This window comes from Euleptes europaea, chromosome 8, assembly GCF_029931775.1.
Source record: "Euleptes europaea isolate rEulEur1 chromosome 8, rEulEur1.hap1, whole genome shotgun sequence".
NCBI lineage: Eukaryota > Metazoa > Chordata > Lepidosauria > Squamata > Sphaerodactylidae > Euleptes > Euleptes europaea.
In genome coordinates this window covers 11,223,139-11,233,469 of record NC_079319.1, presented here as the reverse complement: position 1 = coordinate 11,233,469, position 10,331 = coordinate 11,223,139, and the positions used below count along the sequence as shown (strand labels likewise).

At 47.4% G+C, this 10,331-nt stretch overlaps 1 non-coding gene across 1 annotated transcript; it reads left to right on the top strand.

The window, feature by feature from the left end:
• The first annotated feature begins 5,185 nt into the window (after nucleotides 1-5,185).
• Nucleotides 5,186-5,255, top strand: TRNAV-CAC (transfer RNA valine (anticodon CAC)). Its single transcript has one exon. It is a non-coding gene; the product is annotated as a tRNA-Val (tRNA).
• The last annotated feature ends 5,076 nt before the right edge of the window (nucleotides 5,256-10,331 follow it).

The window sequence follows — 10,331 nt, the reverse complement described above, 5'->3', positions numbered from 1 at the left end:
CATTTAGCTTTTATTATCAGAAGTCCTAACTGGAGTTCTTGCTCTGACCTGGATGGTCCAGGCTAACCCGATCTCGTCAGATCTGGGAAGCTCAGCAGGGGCGGCCCTGGCTAGTATTTGGATGGGAGACCTCCAAAGAATACCAGGGACATGGCTAAGGGTGTGTACCATTCTTTTCAGTATTGTTTGGGTTTGGAAATTTTTGAAAAACCCGGAATTTTTCACAAAGCCAAAAAAAGCTGAATGCAATGGATGAGCCTTTTCTGAACAATTCAAAAATAAATTCGGCATTACTCGAGGATCCACTTTTTGGCTTCCTTTTATCGCCGACATTTTTTTTTTGTTGAAAAAAAATTCAGCATATTGATATGCACTCCCCTAGTCATGACTCAAAAGCAGGCAATGGCAAACCCCTTCTGAATGTCTCTTGCCTTGAAAACCTTACGGGGTCGCCATAAATCAGTTGTGACTTGACTGCACTTTCCACCATCACCAACTTTTTAAACTGTGGCATTTATGGGTTTCATAATTGTGTTTTTATTGTGTTTTTGTAATGTTTTGTTTGTATTGTAAGCCATCTTAAGTTCCACACGTGGAAAAGGTGGCGAATAAATATTTCAAACAAGCGAACAAACTATCATGTAAGGGTGGATCTCTCCCCCCCCCCCAATTCATCAAATTGTGGATGTGGGAAAGTTACATCCAGCAACTGCAATAAACTATGCAAATTAAACCCACTCATCTTTTTGCTCTGCATAATTCAGCTTTTAGCATGGGGAATTAGTGCTCACGTACTTGGTTTGGAGACAGTTCCTGAGTGGGCAATTTAATACAAATTCTTAGCACTTGCACAGTGCTTTCAAGTTTGCACATACATGATTATGTTATCATCCCTAGAACCACTCTGTAAGGTAGGCAAGTATTATTCTCCCTATGTTGCAGACAGAAAGACTGGTGTCGGGGGAGGGGGTTGCCTCAATGTGTTCATGGCACAGTTGAACTTCAGATCAGGGAAATCCTAATGCAAATTGCGGGCTCCTAAAGACTTGAGGCTGTGTAGGGAAGGGAGAAGGGGATGTATCCTTACAACTTCTATTCAGTTTGGCCTTTGAAACCAAATCCCCCCCATTCTGCAATTAGCATTATAAATATATTTTAAAAACATATCTTTCCCTCTTTAAAATGTTGACAAGAAAGCCAGAGTGCCCAGATTCAAATAATAAAGCAGAGCGGAGGTTAATGACTTAAATTTCTGCTCTTTTCTCTCAGATATCGACACTGTTGTTTTCTCAGAAATAGATATAGGATCAGCCGCTTGGCTGCCTGCTCTTAGGTCACTGTTTGCTTTCAATATGCTCTGCTTGTTTATTGAGAAATCAAATCGGCCTTGTAAACATTTTTGCCTTTGTCACTCATCTCTAGGAAATCATGTCATAGAATCATAGAGTTGGAAGGGACCACCAGGGTCATCAAGTCCAACCCCCTGCACAATGCAGGAAATTCACAACTACCTCCGCCCACACCCTAGTGACCAGAAGATGGCCAAGATGCCCTCCCTCTCATCATCTTCCCAAGGTCATAGAATCAGCATTGCTGACAGATGGCCATCTAACCTCTTCTTAAAAACCTCCATGGAAGGAGAGCTTATCACCTCCTGAAGAAGCCTGCTCCACTGAGGAACAGCTCTAACTGTTAGAAAATTCTTCCTAATGTCTAGACGGAAACTCTTTTGATTTAATTTCAACCCGTTGGTTCTGGTCCGACCTTCTTGGGCAACAGAAAACAACTTGGCACCATCCTCTGTATGACAGCCCCTCAAGTACTTGAAGATGGTTATCATCTCCCCTCTCAGTCTTCTCCTCTCCAGGCTAAACATACCCAGCTCCTTCAACCTTTCCTCATAGGACTTGGTCTCCAGACCCCTCACCATCCTTGTTGCCCTCCTCTGGATACGTTCCAGCTTTAGGATTGCAATAGAAGATGCTCTCAACGCCGCGGTCTGCTGGTATGTAGTTGAATGCATACAGTTCCGGGTCAGCTGATCACTGCTGACCAATCAGGTTATTCGAATCTCGTTACTGCTGGAAAAGTTAGCGTGCCGCTTGCCAAAAATGCTGTGTGTTGCTGATGGTATCAAAACACAGAACTTGTTGATGATAATAGATGTTACAAGATTCCGGTAATATCTTGTTTCACGTTGAGGTTGCTTCATCAGACTGTGTAGTTACTTCTGGCTGCAATCTTGCAGCTCATAAGAATGACTCCTATTGCAATCCTAAATTTCTACTATTGCAAAGATATTTACTACCGGATGTATAGACACTTCCCTGGGGGATTCTAGTAATAAATGGATGTGAACTATTGTTTAAGCATACAATTGTACTGGAAATATTGCTAAACAAGTTCCATATTTATACAGAATTGCAACTATCAAGTTTTTCTGTATATGTTGATGGTTATATAGTATTGCTAGAGCAAACAAATATATTGTTAAAACTGTACATATTCAGTGTTCAGTAGCTGTGTACTGAGAGGTTTTTCTTTGGATTTCAACAACCTCCAGGTACTAGCTGGAGATCTCCCGCTATTATGACTGGTCTCCAGCTGATAGAGATCAGTTCACCTGGAGAAAATGGTTGCTTTGGCAATTGGACTCTATGACATTGTGACCGCTCCCTTGTGGAACGGTTACATTTGCAATGACTTCTGTTTATTCTAACTATATCCTCTATAGATTTTAAGTCATACGGACTATTGCAATTGCCAATGGATATAGTTATAAGATTTATCCCTAAGGGGAAGAAATTAATTTTTGAACTGCATGAATTGAATGGAACTGATGAAGAATGAAACGATCGTCTTCCTTTCATAATAGTCTTTTACACATTTGCTGAGTTCTTGTGACCAACCATTGGAATCTTCTTGGATCTATGTACCCTTATGGACTATTGAAGAAAATATATTTATACATACCTTTGTGGATTATTGAAATACTATTGTATATAGTTGTATTTGTCCTTTTCCACTATTGTATGCATTGATTACATTTTGATGTTTCACTCATTTGTGTTGTATTAATTATAGCCTAAGATTCCTGCACTACTTTCCTTATCTTCGATATTAGTGCAGAGGTGTTGATTTTGGTTTGCTCAACCTCCAGGTACTAGCTGGAGATCTCCTGCTATTACAACTGATCTCCAGCCAATAGAGCTCAGTTCCCTTGGAGAAAATGGCCGTGTGGCAATTGGACCCTATGGCATTGAAGTCCCTCCCCTCCCCAACCCCCGCCCTCCTCAGGCTCCACCCCAAAAACCTCCCGCCGGTGGTGAAGAGGGACCTGGCAACCCTACATAGAGTACACCCTCCAAGGCAGCCATTTTTCCAGGGAAACTGAGCCAGCGTGGTGTAGTGGTTAAGAGCAGTGGTTAGGAGTGGTGGTCTCTAATCTGGAGCACTGAGTTTGATTCCCCTCTCCTCCACATGAGCGGCGGATGTTAATCTGGTGAACTGGGTTGGTTTCCCCACTCCTCCAGATGAAGCCAGCTGGGTGACCTTGGGCTAGTCACAGCTCTCTTAGAGCTCTCTAAGCCCCACCTACCTCACAGGGTGTCTGTTGTGGGGTGGGAAGGTGATTGTAACCTGGTTTGATTCTTCCTTAAGTGGTAGAGAAAGTCGGCATATAAAAAACAACTCTTCTTCTTCTTCTTCTTCTTCTTCTTCTTCTGTCTGGAGGTCAGGTTTGCCAACCTCCAGGTTGTTATCATTGTTATATCTTTAGCTTTGTATATTACAAGAATTCTTGTTGTGTTGCACTATGTGTGTATGGATAGTCTTGTATACTATAGTTTATTTGTATATTGAGCCTCCGTGCTGCCTTTTTGGATTTAGCACTGCATTTGCAGCATTGGTCAAAAAAATTGTTGTTTTTTGTAACCTCCAGCCGATAGAGATCAGTTCACCTGGAGAAAATGGCCGCTTTGGCAATTGGACGTCCCTCCCCTCTCCAAAGCCCACCCTCCTCAGGCTCTGCCTCCAAAATTTCCAGGTATTTCCCATTCCAGAGCTGGCAACCCTATTGGCAACCGTAGATCTCCAGATGACAGAGATCAGTTCCCCTGGAGAAAATGGCTGCTTTGGAGGGTGGACTCTATGGTTTTATATACCAATGAGGCCCCACTGAAATGGGGTTCAGGGGCAACAATGTAGCTTACCTCAGGGCCCAGAATTTCTAGCTATGCCAGTGAGAGTGGTAGGGTTGCCACGTCCCCCCCTGGCCATCAGCAGGAGGTGGGGGTTTGGGTTGCCAGATCCAGATTGGGAAACTCCTGGAGATTTGGGGATGGAGCTTTGGGAGGACAGAGACCTCACTGGAGTACAGCGCCATAGAGTCCACCCTCCAAAGCATCTATTTTCTCCATTTCGTCCATTTTCTCCATCTCTGTCATCTGGAGATGAGCTGTAATCCTGGGGGATCCCCAGTTCCCACCTGGAGGCTGGCATCCCTACTAGCTATGACAGTGAAAGAGACGAAGAGTTGGTTTTTATATGCCGACTTCCTCTACCACTTAAGGACGAATCAAACGGGCTTACAATCACCTTCCCTTCCCCCCCCCCACACAACAGGCACCCTGTGAGGTAGGTAGGGCTGAGAGAGCTGTGAGTAGCCCAAGGTGACCCAGCTGGCTTCATGTGTAGGAGTGGGGAAACAAATCTGGCTCACCAGATTAGTGTCTGCCATTCATGTGAAGTAGTGGGGAATCAAACCCGGTACTCCAGCTCAGAGTCCACTGCTCTTAACCACCACACCACACTGGCTCTCTGAAAGAGGGCTGGGGGCTGGGTGATGCCAATCCTCAGAAAAAACAACAACATTGGAGCTGAAACCCTTAGCTACAGGAGACTTAGGGCCACATGATACGTGCCTTGCCTCCATTCAAGGAAGAAGACCTGAAAGGGAAAATCTGTGTGGTCCCAAATGGATATAAAGTAGGGTTGCCAGGTCCCTCTTTGTCACTGGCGGGAGGTTTTGGGGAGTGGAGCCTGAGGAGGGCGGGGTTTGGGGAGGGGAGGGACTTCAATGTCATTGAGTCCAATTGCCAAAGCAGTCATTTTCTCCAGGTGAACTGATCTCTATCTGCTGGAGATCAATTGTAATAGCAGGAGATCTCCAGTTCCAGAGGAGAGGGGCTGTGGCTCAGTGGTAGGGCATCTGCTTCACATGCAGAAGGTCCCGAGTTCAATCCCGGGCATCGCCAGTTAAAGGGACTAGGCAAGTAGGTGATGTGAAAGACCTCAGCCTGTGACCCTAGAGAGCTGCTGCCGGTCTGAGTAGACAATACTGACTTTGATGGACCAAGGGTCTGGTTCAGTATAAGGCAGCTTCATGTGTTCATGTAGTACTTGGAGGTTGGCAGCCCTAATATAAAGTCAGGTTTCATCCTGGCACTGTCAAAAAGAATCTCCTGTCCTCTGCCTTCTTTCCTTGTCGGTTTTTTGAAACAGTTTATAGCTTTGCAAGCAGGGCCTGTCTCCCTTGATGGACAAGAACCGCTTTGGGAGACCACAGTTGTCTGAAAAGAAGGTTGTAAACAAACAAATATCCTCCAAAGGGAGAGGGAAAGAATTTGGCAGCCTCCTGCTCAGTGGCCCACGCTAGGTTGGCAGCTCTGGAAATCACGCCAGGAGCTCTGCGGTGACAGCTGACGTCAAGGCGCCTCCTGCGACCGGACATGTTTGGAAAAAGCGACTGTCGTGTCGGAACAATTGCTCCAACTCATCCAAACTTCGCAGAAACCAACAGCGGACAGAAATAGCTGCAAACGTGCTTTGCTGAGGCAGGTTGCCATTTCTCTACCCTCCGCTGGCCCACCTTTCCAAGTTACCGGAGAAGGAAAGAGGAAGTAGAAACACCAAGAGCATAGCTAAAATATAACAGAAATAAAAATGGTTCAGGCTTACTTAGAATCATAGAATCATAGAGTTGGAAAGGACCACCAGGGTCATCTAGTTCAACCCCCTGCACAATGCAGGAAATGTACAACTACCTCCCCACTCCACCCCCAGTGACCCAGCTGGGTGGGTGGGGGGGAAGCGATCTACCTTTTGTATCCCAGCTTGGGAGAATAATGGTGATTGAGGGGCGAAAGCGCCACCTGGCCCTGCCCACTTTCTAAAAAATACTTGGCGTGCTCCATGAAAGGTGTCTGATTCAGGGCCGGATTAAAACCTTTAGAGGCCCTAATCGCTTAAAAGATTTTGGTGCCCCCATATATATGCAATTGAAAATATAAACAATAATAAACAATCAATTAATTTTTTCCCCAAAATGGTCGGATCATAATGTTTATTTTTGCACACTTCCACTTTATTTATATTTGTGTGATTATTCTCAGTTCCCACTTTTTCTTCATCCTTATGTTTTTTTTTTTTTTTTTAAGGATGAGAGTAAAAATTGTGATGTTTGGGGTTTTGTTTTTTGAATCACTGTATGTCTGCATTTTTTTTCCATTTATTGTGGGGGGCTCTTTTTTTGTGGACCCTGGTTCCGCTGCACCATTTGCAGTTTTACACCATACGGTCCATGGTAAATCCGGCAATGGAAAATTTCTGTAGTGCCACCTTCCCTTGATGCCCTAAACACATGCTTATTTTGCTTAATGGTTAATCCAGCCTTGGTCAGAGGGATCCTTGCTCTAGGTGTATGTGAGAACACCTTGGGGCTCAGGTGACATTTGTATGTCAGTTCTTGCTCTCAGAGATGCAGGACTACAAGGACAGAATACTTCAGGAGAATGAGAATTGATGGGATTGGGCGAGCCTGGGCCAGTTTGTGTGTGTAAAGGGCCGTCAAGTCACAGCTGACGTATGGCAACCCAATAGGGTTTTCAAGGCAAGAGACATTCAGAGGTGGTTTGCCATTGCCTTCCTCTGCCTGGTGACCCTGTTAGTCCTTGGTGGTCTTGAAGAGGAAGAGGAAGAAGAAGAAGAAGAAGAAGAAGAATTGGTTTAGCCTGAAGAGGAGAAGACTGAGAGAGGATATGATAACCATCTTCAAGTACTTGAAGGGCTGTCACATAGAGGAGGGTGCCGAGTTGTTTTCTAGAAGGTCACACCAGAACCAGCGGGTTGAAATTAAATCAAAAGAGTTTCCATCTAGACATTAGGAAGAATTTTCTAACAGTTAGAGTGGTTCCTCAGTGGAACAGGCTTCCTTGGGAGGTGGTGAGCTCTTCTTCCCTGGAGGTTTTTAAGCAGAGGCTAGATGGCCACCTGTCAGCAATGCTGATTCTATGACTTTAAGCAGATGATGAGAGGGAGGGCATCTTGGCCATCTTCTGCACATGGAGTAGGGGCCACTGGGTTTGTGTGGGGGAGGTAGTTGTGAATTTCCTGCATTGTGCAGGGGGTTGGACTAGATGACCCTGGTGGTGTCAGGCTGCTATCTCGGTTTCAGTATTGTTTCTGTGTCTGTGCTGTACTGTCTAGCCTCAAGGTCGACCACACATACCAAGGCCTGGGAATGCTACTCCTGGGAAAGTGTACTCTGTTTATGCGTTGCTGATGCTTTGTAATCTCCCGCCATTTACTGCTTTATATTATCGTTCAGCTAGTGAGACTCTCATAGCTGCCATAGTTCCCTGTATGCACTGTATTGCCTTTTTGACCAGTAAAAGCCATCTGCTTGGATTCTATATGACTCTGTGGTGATTTCTGGTTCGAAGGGTCAGGAGCTTACATTATGGCAGCTATCACCTTTCACCTTCTTCATTGTACTACTAGTCAGGCTGGAGCCCAGAGGGGTTCGCCTGCCACTTGGATGGGAGCTGGGAGGCTCTCCGAGTGACCTACTACCCTGGATTCCTCTCGGAAGGATCCCACCCTGTTACAGGACATAATCGCTGAACTTTTTAGGACTACCCTAGAGGTTTGCCGCTTGAGGGGACTGGTACAGGAACAGTGGCGATCTCTAAAAGGGATTCTCTGGATGTTGACGTCGGAAGATACTGATACTCGTTTAGATCTTCAAGATTTGGATCAATTACTGGACGATGCCCGGTTGGCAACTGAGGATTTACAAGTACTAACTGGACTTTTGGACAATTTAATTTCTCAAGAGACTCTTTCCTCTAGTTCCGTCATGGCGGGAGCCCCGCCAGAGGGTTTTTCCCTAATACCTGATGCGCCCAGCTGTCAAGCTGAAGCCAAGCGGATCGCTATTAGCACCACTCTTCTCCTTGTGGAATGTACAAAGGACACCCCGGTAGCCACCTTGGCTCAAACTTTGACCTCGACATTTGGAGCCGATGCGCCCACACTGGCGGTTCGAATACAACCATTGCTGGGCGGGGAACCCGACCCCATACTCACACTCCTGGAAACGGAACTTTTACCGCGCGTTACGGCAGAGGCTGCCCTGAGACTTGAGAACGCCAAAGTTCTTGCGGATAAGGAAGCTGCCGAAGCAGCTAAGGCGGCAGCAGCAAGGGATAGGGATCGGGCGAGAAGGGATACTCGCCCCAAGGACACTGTACAGGGGCTATCAGGTCTGTCTTTTTCCCCGGCGTTTGTCCCGTCTCGCACGACCCAACGCGCACGCCGCCTGGCTGACCGACGCCGAGACTCAGGGGAGTCGGAGGACGAAGATCTATATGGAGACAGCTCTCAATGGGCTACGAGCTTCCGGACCAGTAAACCTCATCTTACTGGGGGCCCAAGCGAGGATGTTCACCTCTTACGAGCCCAGAATCGGGAGCTCTCAGACCGTGTTGATCAACTCCAAGAGCTAATGGAACGTATGCTTCAGGATAACAGGCAATTGCAACAAACCCTGATAGCCCAGGCACAGCCCGTTCCGATACCGGGTCAGGGGGTGCCCGCCCAGCCACCCGCTAATGTGCCTGCTCCACTCCTGCCTCCCGGAGCTCCTATTGTTCCTCCACCCGGACCACCCGTGCAACCGGGTCAGCCTGCGCCCGGCCCTTGGAAGCAGCTCAAATTGAAAACTACGTACGACGGATCTCTCGAGACTTTGCCTTGTTTCTTGCATCAAGTGGACAGTTATATGCGAGAACAAGGACAGCTTTTCCCCACGGAGGATAGCCGGGTGCGCTATGTAGCTTCCCTTCTCACAGGTAAAGCAGCTGACTGGATGGTTCTCCAGTTCGACACCCGCTCTCGTGCTATACGTTCCCTCAACAACTTCATGACTGCTCTGAGAAGGAGGTTTGAAGACCCCTTTCTGGGGGAACGAGCCAAATCGGAACTCTTACAACTAAGACAAGGCTCTGCTCCAGTTCGAGAATTTGCCGATGAATTTCAACGGCTGGCAAGTAAAATTGTGGGTTGGCCCGAAGCCACCTTGATTCACCATTTCAGGGAAGCCTTACACCCTGATGTTCTGAACTGGTCGTACATGCGGGGTGATCCCGATACCCTTGAAGATTGGATTCTATTGGCCGAGGAAGTGGAAAGCCGCCGACGCTTTATTTCACTAGTCCGTCAAAAGCACAAGGAAAAAGGCACCCAAAAGCCCCAATCCAAGGCACCACCGCCCGTTCCACGAAATCCTCCACGTCCGCCTCAGGAACGTGAAGCCCGATTTCAGAGAGGCGCCTGTCTTACTTGCGGAGAAATGGGCCACTTTGCAGCTGTTTGCCCGCACCGTCCTGAATTATTTCGTCCCAGCACGATAATCCGAGCCAGAGGTCGTCCACCACGCAGAGGCACCGCGGCCACCCGCAGCGCAGCTCCGGGAAGACCCACACCCTCTGCACTCCATGCTGGAGACCCAGTCTCCCTGCCTACTACGAACGACCCCGCCGGGTCTCGGATTACAAGTGCCCCATTGGGGGACAACTTTCCCTCTTCGGATGAGGAAAACCCATGGAATTCTCCAGCCTTAAACCTGGAATCTCCCCTCGACTTGTCAAAAAACGGATCCGGTCTGTGGTGAGTGGAGCGTCTCCACAGACCTCTGCAGATCCTCCTGCGAAACCGAATGCTCCTACCAAAATCAAAGAAGTGGACTCCACCGTCTACGTGGATGCAGTTTTACAACACCTTAACGGTGGCCCCCAACTACCCGTTAAAGCACTCATCGACTCCGGTTGCTGTCGCACTCTCATAAGCGAAGCCACCTTTGCTGCACTCAAAGCCGAATCTGAGGCTTTACCCGCCCCTGTCCAATTCGCCCAAATGGACGGGAGCCATTTCCAGGGAGGTCCAGTCGATCACCGCACCATAGGGGTGGCAATGGGAATTGGCTCCCACTGGGAGCAAGTAGACTTCACTATAGCCCCTATCCGATTTGAAGTAGTCTTGGGTATTAACTG